At 37.0% G+C, this 13,220-nt stretch overlaps 1 protein-coding gene and 1 long non-coding RNA gene across 2 annotated transcripts in view; one reads left to right on the top strand and one right to left on the bottom strand.

Moving 5' to 3' along the window:
* LOC107727931 (nucleoredoxin) overlaps positions 1-13,220 on the bottom strand; it is a 79,150-nt gene that overhangs the window by 24,491 nt on the left and 41,439 nt on the right. The gene's annotated exons all lie outside the window — the stretch shown is intronic.
* LOC107727932 (uncharacterized) lies at positions 2,999-11,827 on the top strand. The gene is made up of 3 exons (XR_001638409.1): positions 2,999-3,010; positions 6,641-6,642; positions 11,754-11,827. It is a non-coding gene; the product is annotated as an uncharacterized LOC107727932 (long non-coding RNA).

Here is a 13,220-nt window from a genome sequence, read left to right as displayed (position 1 = left end):
ACTTCGAGTGAAGTTAACCTGTGGCAAATTCATTTGAATGGGTATGATTTGGAAAGGCACACACGTCTTAATAAAAGGTCTAACAGCTGATAATGCATATCAGAGCAAAAACCAACCCCTGAGGTCAAAAGAACTGCCAGTAGTGCTCAGAATCAGATTTGCGTCAAAGCCACACGTCTGTGGAAGAGTTCAGAAAAAAATCTGCTTCACTGAAGGGTCATAGAAGCATGTAGTCTCTGTTACCCTTAATGGAAGAAGTTTGAAACAACCAGGACTCTTCCTAGAGCTGGCCTCCTGGCCAAACTGAGCAACTGATGGAGAAGGGCTTTGGTTAGTGTGGTGAACAAGAAGCTGATGGTCACTCTAGTTGAGCTCCATAATCATATGTGGAGTTTATCATAAGGCAGCAACATAACAAAATGTAAAAAAAAAATGAAGGGGTATGAATACTTTCGCAAGGCCCTGTATATATATATATTTGGAAATTACAAAAAAGCAATAAAAATAAATAAACTAAAATATTAAATCAAATAAATAAAAATATAAAATAAATATACAAAATTTTTTTAAAGTAAAATGTTTTTTTAACTAAAATAAAAAAAAATTAATATAAAATAAAATAACAGTACAAACAAATAGTGTAATAGTAAATAGTAAAATAATAAATAGTAAAAATTGGTCCATAAAATTACCTGAATGGATTAAAGTGATGGAAAAACATAATAAAATTACTTAATCCTACATAAATTTTGGCCATGTCCTAACAAAATGAACTTGAAATAATCTTGATTAAATTAAAGCAGCATAGATCATGACAGCCACTATGTTAGACAAAGATTTTTCAACAAATAGTTTATTAATAATACCAGCCCAGCAGTTATTTGTAACAGATATGTACACAAAATATGCTTGCTACTGTATTACTGTAGGTATTATTTTGAAGCAATGTGAAAATCTATACAGTCACACTTGTGCACTTCCATACGTCTCTACTGCATTTCTCTCAAGTAACATTTTCTTCCTGTGTACACCTGCATATGCACAAAATATCACAGAAACACCTACACTCCGCAGCATGAAAAGAAGCATAGCGCAAGAAAAAAAATGAAAATGAGCAAAGACACCAATGGCATTCAGCTCTCGCAAGCAAATGACGACTTAAAGCATTTCCGACATCTATAGACAGCATTTGGTTCTGTTTCAGAGCGGCACAGCCAGGCAAACTGAGCTCATCAAGCTAGAGAGTATCACAATTCACCTGATTAGCATAATCCTGCAGAGGATGATGGTCCGTAATCGACAGCGGCTGCATCACCTGCATTCACCAGTCACCGTTCCCCGCATCAATAGCGGCTTCTCAAAATAAGGATGATTTATGGCAAATTACTTCCAATTTCCTTTTATTTCGCACAGATGCAATTTGAGTTTCCATTGCAAGTGATGCAGAAAGAATCATGCGATTGTTCCTATGACATTGTGATGATAGGCTGTCGGGGAACTCAATTCCCTCATTTAAAAATCTCAGCTATTTGGCATATTTTCAAAGTGTGGCCTTTTCTTTAAAGGACCTTGTTATTAATTTTTTGATTTGTATGTAATGGCAACATTTACACAGACTCTCCGGAGGGCTGCAGACTCATTTGGAAAGCGCCGAGCTCTGTTTCTGAAAACTCATGCTGTACGCATGATGAAATACAGCAGATTTCATTTCATACCAGCAACAATAATGGCCTCAGAGACGTGCTATTGGCAAAAACAACAAACATTAGTGACAGCCGTCATTAATAACCTTCGCATGCAGCTGTTCAAGTTGTTTCGCTACTTAAGCCTTCAATGCGCCAAAATTCCCTGCTGTGACCATTTAACAACCACAGTGGACATTAACTATACATTACATTCGCTCAAACAAAACACGGGCCGAGCGCAGGCCATTTGTTCAACCACAAATGGATCAAACATGCTTGAGTAGTAATGAAAGCAGCTCTCTCTTCTTTGAGAAAGTGAGTGTAAATGGATGAAAAGAGAAATAATTATATATTGAACAAAATAACTCATATTTTTCGAAACATTAAGGTACCATTAAGGTTTTTTTTGCATGGTGAAATAATTATGACAGTTAAGCACAGGCCCCATTAGCCTACTGATTCTGAAAAGGTGGATGCATTTAGAGAGGAAATTATGCAATTTGTTAATAAGACTCACAATCAGTCATGCAAATGCATATTTTCACCCTCCTCATATGATGAATGGGTAGAACTTATGTTGAATATTGCCAGTTATGAATGTGTGATATTTAGTTTCCGAAACTCTGTAAATCATACTCTGTGTGAAAATAATTTAAAAGGTTTCGGAGTTTTACTGCCTCTAGTGTTAATTTTTTTGGAAACTGCAATGATATGTACTTATTGGTACGTATTTCGCGTCTTGCAAAAATGTGCCCCCAGGTACGTATTTGCCATGAGACTGGGTAGGAAAACACGGGGTCCCTTTCTCACCCTAACTGAGAATGTATCATAAAACAAGAGTTACTCTGTTAATTCTAGCCTGTAAGGTCTAAACGTATTTTTATTTAACCCAGCTATGTATTCACTTATGATATAAGATTTTTTCCTCTAGCTACTACCTTTATATTGTATAATTGTCATTCTTTTTTTTCTCTCTCTCCATGGACAGTCCCGAAACGGTCACACTGACCTTACTGAGACGTGCCAACACAAAACAAGTGATGATAAAAATATTGACTTCAACAAAACCTTTTCAAACCCAAAACCTGTGACACTGATGCTTGTACCAACATGATTGCGAGGCAGACTTCCGGGATGGTGAGCGCTGTCGAGGGCTTCAGCTTTTCTCTATGGAGTGGCAATCCCGTGTCAAGCGTTTTTCACTTCTTGTAGCTACCAAACTCCCTTTTCACCCTCGGCCTCCTGTGGTCTCCAGTAAAAAAAAGCGCCTGCCTGCCAAATGGGATTTAACAGTGATGCACGTGACTCCTACACCAGCCTGCAGAGTCCTGCTGAGCCCGCTCGACTAGAAGATATTCTGGCAGTCATCATCCCATTCAACTCCCGTCGTTAGATCTGTGACTCTGAGCGGATCCGCTTTCATCAGAGCGAAAGAACGAGGGGCGTGTGCCAAGTGGCAGCGCCACAGTTTGAGAAAACACCCACTATACAATGCAGGAAAGAAAAGGAACACATGTACAGTGATCAGCCTGTCATCGAGAGAAAGACAACGCTCTTGCACTTCAAAGGAAAATGCATAGGCGTTTTTGGCAAACACTTAAAAGGATGCACTGGAGCACAACAGCGTTAGACAATAAAGCTTGCATTGCAATTCATCCCAGAGTGCTTCTACAGAGCATTGTGGATACCGTGACTTAGTTGACACTGTATTGGTTTCATGGAATTCATAGATCGAGGCCAAAGTGTTGTCAAGTTTCTGGCAGTATGCCTTCATGCAGAATCCCATCCTTTAATCCTCTTATTAATAATCTACATCAAATAAAGAGTGAAAATGTAACCAGTGAAAATGGGCTGTCAATAATCGCGCTATTGGCAATAGGATTTATTGATGCGGTGACCTCAAAAAAAAAAAAAGGACTATTAGCAGACTCCATTAAAGCTGATAATGTGTACCATATAGAAGTAGAGTGACAGTCTCTTTGAGCTTTTTTTTAAGTGGAATCATAAGCCTCAGACCCAAGGATTAAAACTCACGAGTCCTACTTACATCTACTGCAAATATCATTATCACCTAGTAACCAAATTGGAGGAATGTAAAGGCATGAACACTCTAAAAATGACTGTAGAGTAGATATCCTCTTTCATTGTTCTCGGATCTGAATGTGTCCACAGGCCTACCAAAGAGGATCTTGCTGTCTCTTCTAACAAATGAATCATGCTTTCAGTGTTTTTTATTGTAGAGCATGCCTGCAGGCAGCTGAATCTCTATTTTAAAACAAAAACAAAAAAACTATTAAATTAAAATAAAGCTAAATAAAATAAAATAGAATATAATTTTTGTATTATTATTTTAGAGCATGCCTGCAGGCACCTGATAAAATAAAAATATCTACAGTAAAAACCTGTTAATTGCTTAACTGCAAGTTACCTTCCTATATACAGTAAAAAAATATTAGATTTTATGGAATAATACTAATACACGAATAATACACAATTTTACTGTTAAATACTGTAAAATAAGTGTTTAAGTAAAAATTCTGATTAGTACTTTATACTTAAGTATTATATATAAGTATAAAGTATGAATTACCTTATAATTTAAGGTTAAAAACAGTAAAACTATGTTCCCAGAAGCCACATTTAATTACATTTTAATAGTCATGTTTCTTCTTATATTTATTATTTAGTTCTTTATATTAGGGTGTTACAATTTTTTATATATGTTATTTAGTTTATTAGCTACTATTAAAGGAAAAGTAACTGTTATTCATAATTAATATTAATGATATGAATACTATAATAATACAGGTGCATCTCAATAAATTAGAATGTCGTGGAAAAGTTCATTTATTTCAGTAATTCAACTCAAATTGTGAAACTCGTGTATTAAATAAATTCAATGCACACAGACTGACAAAGACTTAAACTACTTCAGTCTATGTGCACTGAATTTATTTAATACACGAGTTTCACAATTTGAGTTGAATTACTGAAATAAATTAACTTTTCCACGACATTCTAATTTATTGAGATGCACCTGTATATAAATTGTAATTATATAATATGAATGTATTTACCACTTGCATCATTGTGGTATTTATCAGTAGAAAGCAGATTTTAGTCGTTTAAGTAGGCTAGTATACTACAATAAATCAGTTAATGAAATAGAGTTATGAAATGTAAAATATATGGACACTATCTCACAGCATCCCAAAATTTAACCAAATAGTTTTTTACAATGCAGGGTGGTGCACTGAGACCAGAAACATGTCTCTTCCCATCTGAAGGGGACTGAGAGATATTTCCTCTGGCCTCAAACCTCTGCATGTGCAAAGTGAAATAACATGTTGCATTTCATCTTTCTTCTTTCAGAAGATGAGTAAAATACGAGCCTGGATGGGGTCCGTTTCGTACTTCGAGGAAAGAGAGAGATGCTTTGGAACAGTATGTACATTTCACGTCTCGCCCGTACTTCCTCTCTGATGAGCATAGCAGGCCTCTCTCGCCGGCATTCACTACATCACAAAAAGCTGCGACGCCTTTATGTCCTCCATCATGAGGAACGAATCACAATTATAAGAAACCGATTCCTCGCACACGGCCATTTACCCCACAACCACTGGTAAAACGCAGCGTGATACTGCTGCATCATATTTAAAGGCTAAAATATTCATTGGCCCATCCGTTAGCGGGTACAGCCATTGTACACGCCAACACGACGGCTAAATTGCTTTTGGAAAGAGGGGTTTGGTTGCCATGGAAACTGCCCAGTCAGGACAAGTCATAGAGTGGCAGGCATATTGTGGGATCTCGGGTAATAATTCAGTGATAAATTAATGCTTTAGTGAGGAAAACAGGTGCCGGAGTGTCACGAGGGAGTTTAGAAGAGGGGAACAAAAAAAAGAGACGGAGGGGAAAAAGTGAGACAGAGTGACACAGATGGAGACAAAAAAAAAAAAAAAGAGTCGGGGTGTTCCTCCAGCTTTAGCCCTGGCCGTACAAAAGCCATTTTCTGAAAGCAGGATTAATCCTGACTTGCGCTCTCAATGGCAGGGGTCTTTAGTGCAAGATTTTACTGAGTAAAGGATGCTGGCTAAAAGCAGGGGATTGTAGGAGCGTAAAAAGCCAGGCTTTACGCGGTACGCAGCATTGTCTACGACAAATCCCATTTGCTACTGGGCCTCTGAGGAACAGGGTTAGAAGTCACAGTGCTGTGGGGGTGCTTTCTGTCCCCTGTGCCTTCACCAGGCCGAAAAATAATCGATGCTCTAGCACTGAACTGAACACTCTAGCTAACTTTTGGTAGGAACATGCACAGAATTGTGGCTGTTCTTACACTCGGGCAAAGTATCGGCAACTAAGTGTCATTATTCAAAACACTGCAATGAGGACGGCATTATAAATTTATATAATTTCAAAAACAACATACATTTCTATCCGGTTATGCAAACTTTTTTTTTTCTGCTGTGCATGGTAAAAGAAATCATATTTTATCAGAGTTAGAATGTGAATTTAAAGTTTGAATATGAATGTATCAAGTTTTTTTTATCAAGTTGTTTCATTAATTATAATGTTTATTTAAATAAAATCACATTTCTGATGGGTCTACGATTACTCTGAAAATTGTCCAAATATTTTAAATAGTAATCTATCAATAGTGTTTAAATTCACAATTTACATAATGTGTGTATATTGTCATATATAGCTATGTACCGATTTTAAAAATACTGGAATATTATAATAAAAATGACTTTATTATAATAATTAATAATATAAATTTTTGATCTTGTATATCACTTAACACTACAATGCAATAAATCATGCTATTACACGGCTCTTTGAAATGCTTGATTCTGATAGGTCAGTCTCGACATTCCAAAATCCGTAAGATTTTAAAACCATTTTTAACTCCTATCAATATTTTACGTCAATGTAATTATTTATTTGGTGAAAAGCGGTGTAATAAGTGGTATGAGAGGACATTATCCGATAAAATTTTCGTCTTGTTTGAACTTTTGGCTCAAAGCCACTTGCAAGGAACGGTTTTTTCCTCGTGGAGGCTTTGAGTTTTCAGCTATACTAAAATATTTCAACTCAAATTAATATTTCATATCCATTTACTTATCTATCAAGTATCCATGTAATAATTGGGCTAATGAAGAAGTATATCGCAGAATAAACAGAGTGATAAAGTGATGATGCAAGATCCAGATCACCCTGTCGGCAGTTTATTCTGCGATAAACGGCTGAATGTAAATGATCCCATAAATGTCAGAACTGGTTTGGAACTGAAACCATTTGCAATTGAGCACTTTTATCATCCTGCTATGGATGTTAAAGATGCAGAGAATGCAAGTCCAGTCATCAATATGCCATCAATAGCGGTTCACTTGTGTAAACCAGGACAGATTGTTTTCATACCAATTGAGAAATATCCTGGAGTCCACATGAACCATTCCCCAGTTTTCAAATGAACTTTGGAGCGGATCCTTGGTGCTCACTCAAGTTCTGAAAGCCATCAAATGGACTGAGGAAACAATGCAGTGTCAGCAGTAGCCCTTCTTTTCGGCTCTCAGCACTTTGAGACCTGAACAACTTCTGGCAGTGTAAACTGGCACAGCACCAACCGGACCAGGCTGAGGTAGAGGGAACAGCGGTCTGCATCACAATGGCCCCACTCACGGCGAGGAGAGGTTCACTCAGAGCACATTTTTCATAGCTGCTGCTTCCTGCCAACAGTAATTCACATCACACCCTGCAGAAAAGGAAAGTCAATACTGTATGACGATGAGGTGGGTGGCAAAGACCCACTGAAACAAGAGCTTAAGCCTCCTACATGTTCATCCCCTTCAAAAACCAAGGAATCTAGAAGCTTCGCAGAAGATTGCAAGCACGATACTTTAGGTTTATGAGGGGGCGGGTTCATTTATTCCCTTCCCTCCTTTCGTCACCCCATCCTGACCTTTCATTGAACACCCACTCAGTCACTCTAGGAGGAAGAACAGAGAAAGGGAAAGAATGAGAGAGGCAGTAATTATGCACTTAAGCATTGCTGCACCGCAAAGAATTCTCATCAGCTGCCCTCAATGCGATCACTCAGTGAAAACTTCAGGTCTAATATCCTGCCGCAGAGCCAATGAAGTACATCCCTCTCGGACCGCCTGATGGGCATTAGGAAATTACGACCGCAAGAGCGATTGACACTGATTCGGGGTATTGGGGCCGGTCCAACAGCAAGCCATTGTGGCGTAGATGGCATGTCGATCTTACGTCTAAAACAAGAAATAAAAATATATGGGTTCCCATGTCAGGAAACTTCCAAAAGAACAAACTACTTCCAAAAATGACATACAGGAAGTGGTACATGACAGTTGGCAGAAAAACGTCATATTGTTGGCATTCAAAATAAAAGTAAAAATCTAGTTTAAAACATGTGCTAAGTTCTTAAAAATGTACTTTGTATTCCTGTTGGTTTTGAAACCATTTGATAAAATTTTAAAATTTAATGATTATAAAAATGTCATGTTGTCTAACAGTCAAAAAAATACATATACATTTCTTTTAAAAACCTTACTAAATTTTAACACACCTTAATTTAATAAAAAAAATTAAATAACTTTTTTCAATGTTAAAGGTTTTATTTTTTTTTTTTTTAACAAATATTGTTATGCTTTTGGGGAGTTGCACTAAATGAATTTACCCTGCAACAAATATAAAAATAAATTTGAATACAAAAAAAAATATGTACATCATAAAAATGTTTATTTATTTATTTAAATCTAAAATACCTGTTTTCTATGTTAACATATTAGTATAATCTACTTTAAGTTAATATATCAGCATTTATTGGAAATTGAAATATTTTGTAAAAATATAAAAGCCTTTACCATTTGTTTTTTCGACTGTATTGAATACTTTCTTTCTAAATCAAAGCATTAATTTAGGAAAATCGTAAAAAAAAAAAAAAAGTGTCATGTCATTGACCCATCTCCACATAGTAGCACATAGTTCTTGAGAAAACCCAAACACCCATCCATCTTAAAGAGACAGTTTTATTTTTAGGTTCCTCCCTAAATTCACCAAAGCTGAACATCTTCAGCATATGGGCCGTTTCAGACTCCCCAGGGCATTGTAAATCTCAGGAGTTGTTCGGTGGGCTGCACAGCTTCATAGAGCTACTATAGAGGCCTGACAGCAGGACAACTCCAAACCTTTGCCTCCAAGTGCTATTTCAGAGGAAACTATAGCAACATTATACATCGACAAATGCTATTGACTGATGACTTAAGTGTTTCACGCATCATATTTCTGACAATGTCATAAACTACATCTTTATAATGTAAGACGATGATTCGTTTATGCTTTTTATGAGAGCAGGGTTGGTAACCGTGTGACTGTGTGGCATGTAGGAACACTGTGACATTTTATATCTGTCTATTAACCCATTTCCTCTTCTCTTCTTTCGCTCATTAGAAAGCACATCTGTTTTCTGCAGCTGCAGGGTAACTGCTGATTCTGACCAGACTTTGTCTTATTTAACGCGCACAAACGTGCCAATGCCCTTTCGCTCACTGATCCCAGAATAGCATGAAATGCGGTTAAATCAGACAAGCAGGGGTTGGGCATTTTCAGAGAGCCGATTATACCGACAACTTTCATAGGGTTATCGGCTTACAGCACACTGAATTTCTAAATCATTAAAACCCTCAACCTCTTGACCTAGTTTTGACTTTGCTCAGGCTGCCGCATGCAAACGGACGTCTGCGTTGGGTAAGCAATGCTTAAAAAGTACCAAAGCAATGCTAAACGTCCCTCAGAGAGATTTACGAGTGTCAGTTGGTGTGTAAAGGAGGGGATTGTTCAGAGTGCGTTATAAGGAGAAGGATGTAGACAGCTGAGAGTCAGACTTTCAGGGTCACTTCGGCACATGGGGCAGCTGTTGGCCGGACGGCACGGTGGGCAGCGTTGGGGGAGGGGTCAAAGGTCATGGCTTAAAACATGGCCACAGGGCCTTGAAACATACACACCAGTCACCTCCATAGAACCCCTGCACTCCGGTGAACCCACGAGTCCCCTGTGAGTATGTAACTGAAGGCATCTTTAAATAAACAGCAGTCTTTAAAGATCCCCCGTCCCATACAGCACTCTGATGCTGCACACAGCTGAAAGAAGATCTACTGTTGAAGCAAATAGTCTTCATCAAGGTAACATGAGCAGCACTGAAATGTGCTTCAAAAGGGAGTAGGATCAAATGCAGCGTGGCATGGTGAAGTGTGATGGACTTCTCGTCACCTACAGCAGGGGTCAGAGATCAGCAGCCAAGGGACGCTCAGGGTCTCTCTCCGTGGTAACATCTACAGTTCGACAGAGAGAGACCGAGCACTGTAGGGCCATTACAATCATGAAGGTTTGGTTGATTTGGCTAATTGTGATTATAAATTATATTATAAAATGAAAAAATATACTTTAATTATTAATAATACATTTTAATACATTTTATAAATAATAATAATAATAATACAAATAATTACATTTTAAAATATTTACAACATTGTTTTAAACAAACACAAATGAGACACAAAAAAACAAAAACAAAACACCAACCCAAAACAAAACAAAAAACAAAAACACAACAATCTAACCCAAAAAAACTAAACATAAAACACCAACCCAACCAAAACAACACAAACTCAACTCAACCCAAAACAAAAACAAAACACATACCAAAACAAAACCAAGCCCAAACAACAAAACAAAACACACAAAACAACAAAAAGAAAAGAACAAGTAGTATTTTAGCCCATCTAAACTATTTAATGATAGTAATATTCACAGTTATTAAATTGGGACAGACCTACTGACAAACATTTTTAAAAAAGCAAATTAATAGGGACATTTTCTCTTCTGTTGCTGAATTTAAAATCACTTCTAATGATAAGAAGATGCCATTAAACAAGCGTGCCCTGTAGTTTTCATAGCCAATGGCCATGTGAAACGAGATACTCACAACAGGAGCTTTTCCCCCCTTGCTTTCATGGCTGGGAGAGCCAAAGTTACCCTTTAAGTTTCCTCTTGAGTACTTAGCTGACTTACTGGCCCTTTTCCCTATAAATCACCTTTGCTCTCAACTCAACAAGATAGAACAGTTCAGTAGAAAAGCAGTGCTTGATGGAGTTGTGTTTGTTACAGTGCCTCAATATATCTGGATAGCTGACATAACCTCTTCCTGCTAGCTGTCAAATGGCCAAATGTAGTAATTGACATGTGAGGGCCGCAGAAATTATTTATAATAATAATAATACTCATAACGTTTATAGTAATAAACACAAAAAATGTAATTACAAAATGTGTATAGTTTCTATATGTTTGTTTTATTATGTTTTATTTATTATCTTGTAAATGATACCAACATAAACAAACAAATACAAAATTATTCCAACAACAGGGGTCCGTTTCAATAAGGAGGTTCAACCAACTCTGAGTTAAAACTTGAATTGTGAGTTGACTTACCCTGAGATGGGAAACTCAGAGTTTTCGGTTTCAGAACGGCTGAATTGTGTTAGTTCAGTCAACTCTAAGTAGGTTGACTCTGAGTTTAGCGCATGCACCACGACTTTGAGAAGTCATGATCAATGGAGCTCCGAATTATGATTCATCATGGCAACAGCACCGACAAAAAGACGCCCACATACTTCCGAGTCAATAAATAACTTTAATTCTTAATCACTGTTATAATATCAGGTAAATTATTGAACTAATATTCATTTTCATGGTAGCCTATCCCACACGAAAAAATAAAATAAAACGACCGTAGCAGCATTTAAAAAAATGAATTATAAAAACAATCAATCAAGGTAAAGCTTTAAGCATAAAAGTTTCATGGGTGTAGGCTACATGACTTTACAAACATTTGACATATTAAATATCATTCAGTGTCTATTTCAATGCAAAGCAGCTTTTTCCACATAGTTTAACGCTCTTTTCATATAGGCTAATTAAATATTCTGTTATCCAACCCGTTACATTTCTTAATTAGAGTAATGAAATTAACAACTGACTTGTACTCAGTCGACAGCAAGAAGGCAGAGGCTCGCAAAATGGGGGAGAACCTGCACCAGCACCACTGACAGATGAAGAGGAGATGGTCAAGTAGAAGAATTTAAAAATTCAAAAGGAAAGACAATAACTGTTGCTTTTGTATTTGTAGAAAATAAAGATGACCAAATAAATTGTAAATAATTTGTGTTTATTTAACGGCTGTGGTGGTGGTTATGGCATACATCTCGTACTGCCCTTCCATCTGGCATCCTTCCATTACAAACAGTAATCTGATTCTCTCAGAAAGAGCGTATGAGCGACGCACACTTTCCTTATCAGTCTGAATACAGCGGCCTTAGTTACTAATGTGCTCTGCATCTCTGATGTTTTTAAAAAAAACTACCATTTAAAATGCTACCGCTCAAATAAATATGCATGTGAATATGGCAAAAAAATAAATAAAAAATCCCTATGAATTTATTCAGCCTCCTCGTCTACGGGATCCTGTATAAAAGGAGATGCCATTTTTGTCCCTTTGACCGTGTCTGCATGATGAAAATATGCGCAATGAATGAATACCTGCACTGCAAAAAATGCTTTTCTTACTTAGAATTTTTGTCTTCTTGTTTCCAGTCAAAATATCTAAATATTCTTAAATCAAGATTAGGGCTGCCCCCTAATAGTCGACTAATCGTTAGTCGACCAGAAGAGGCTTGGACGACCAAAATTTTAATAGTCGCAGAAATAATAATAATAATAATCCACAGGCAAAGTCACGCAGTCCGTGACTAACAGATCGTTAACGGCTAGTCTGTGAACTTGAGCGCGAAACACCGTGTATATATCTTTACCTTACAGACATAAAAAATATATCTATAGAGAGTGAAATGTCTACTTTCAAATGAACAAATTCAAATGGAAAACAAATATTCTCAGATTATGTAATCCGTATGAAACCTGCATACAGGTGCATCACTACGGCGGAGATGACGAGTAAGTGTCGCCGACTTCATCTCTTAAACCGAGAACAAAGAAAACATTAGTTTATCAAAATATTAAAATGTTAATGCAGTCTCCTTACTGTTTTTCCCTGACACATTCATAATCATTACTTCTGCGGTGCGCTGTGGCAAGCTTTATGCGTGTACTTGAGCGCTTATTAGGCTATGTAGGCAATTAAAGGCTCATAATAATGATGGTTTATTAATAAACTTGCAACTAATAGTCGACTAACGCTTAAAATTAACGACTACTAGTCGACCAGAAAAATCCTTAGTCGAGGACAGCCCTAATCAAGATGCATTTTTTACATAAAAAAGACAAGGTATGTAGTCTTGTTTCCATGGGGGGGTAAGAATTGGCCCATCTGCCAGTGGGTAAGAAGTTAAAAATATGCTTGTTTATGTTTGCATTAAGATTATTTTTCTTACCCTATGGCGGACAATTTTACATGTTATATGTAAAATGCACTTAAAGGGGTCATATGATGCTGCTAAA

This window comes from Sinocyclocheilus rhinocerous, unplaced genomic scaffold (genome assembly GCF_001515625.1).
Source record: "Sinocyclocheilus rhinocerous isolate Xijiao unplaced genomic scaffold, SAMN03320098_v1.1 scaffold877, whole genome shotgun sequence".
Taxonomy (NCBI): Eukaryota; Metazoa; Chordata; class Actinopteri; order Cypriniformes; family Cyprinidae; genus Sinocyclocheilus; species Sinocyclocheilus rhinocerous.
This window is presented reverse-complemented; position numbering and strand designations above follow the sequence as displayed.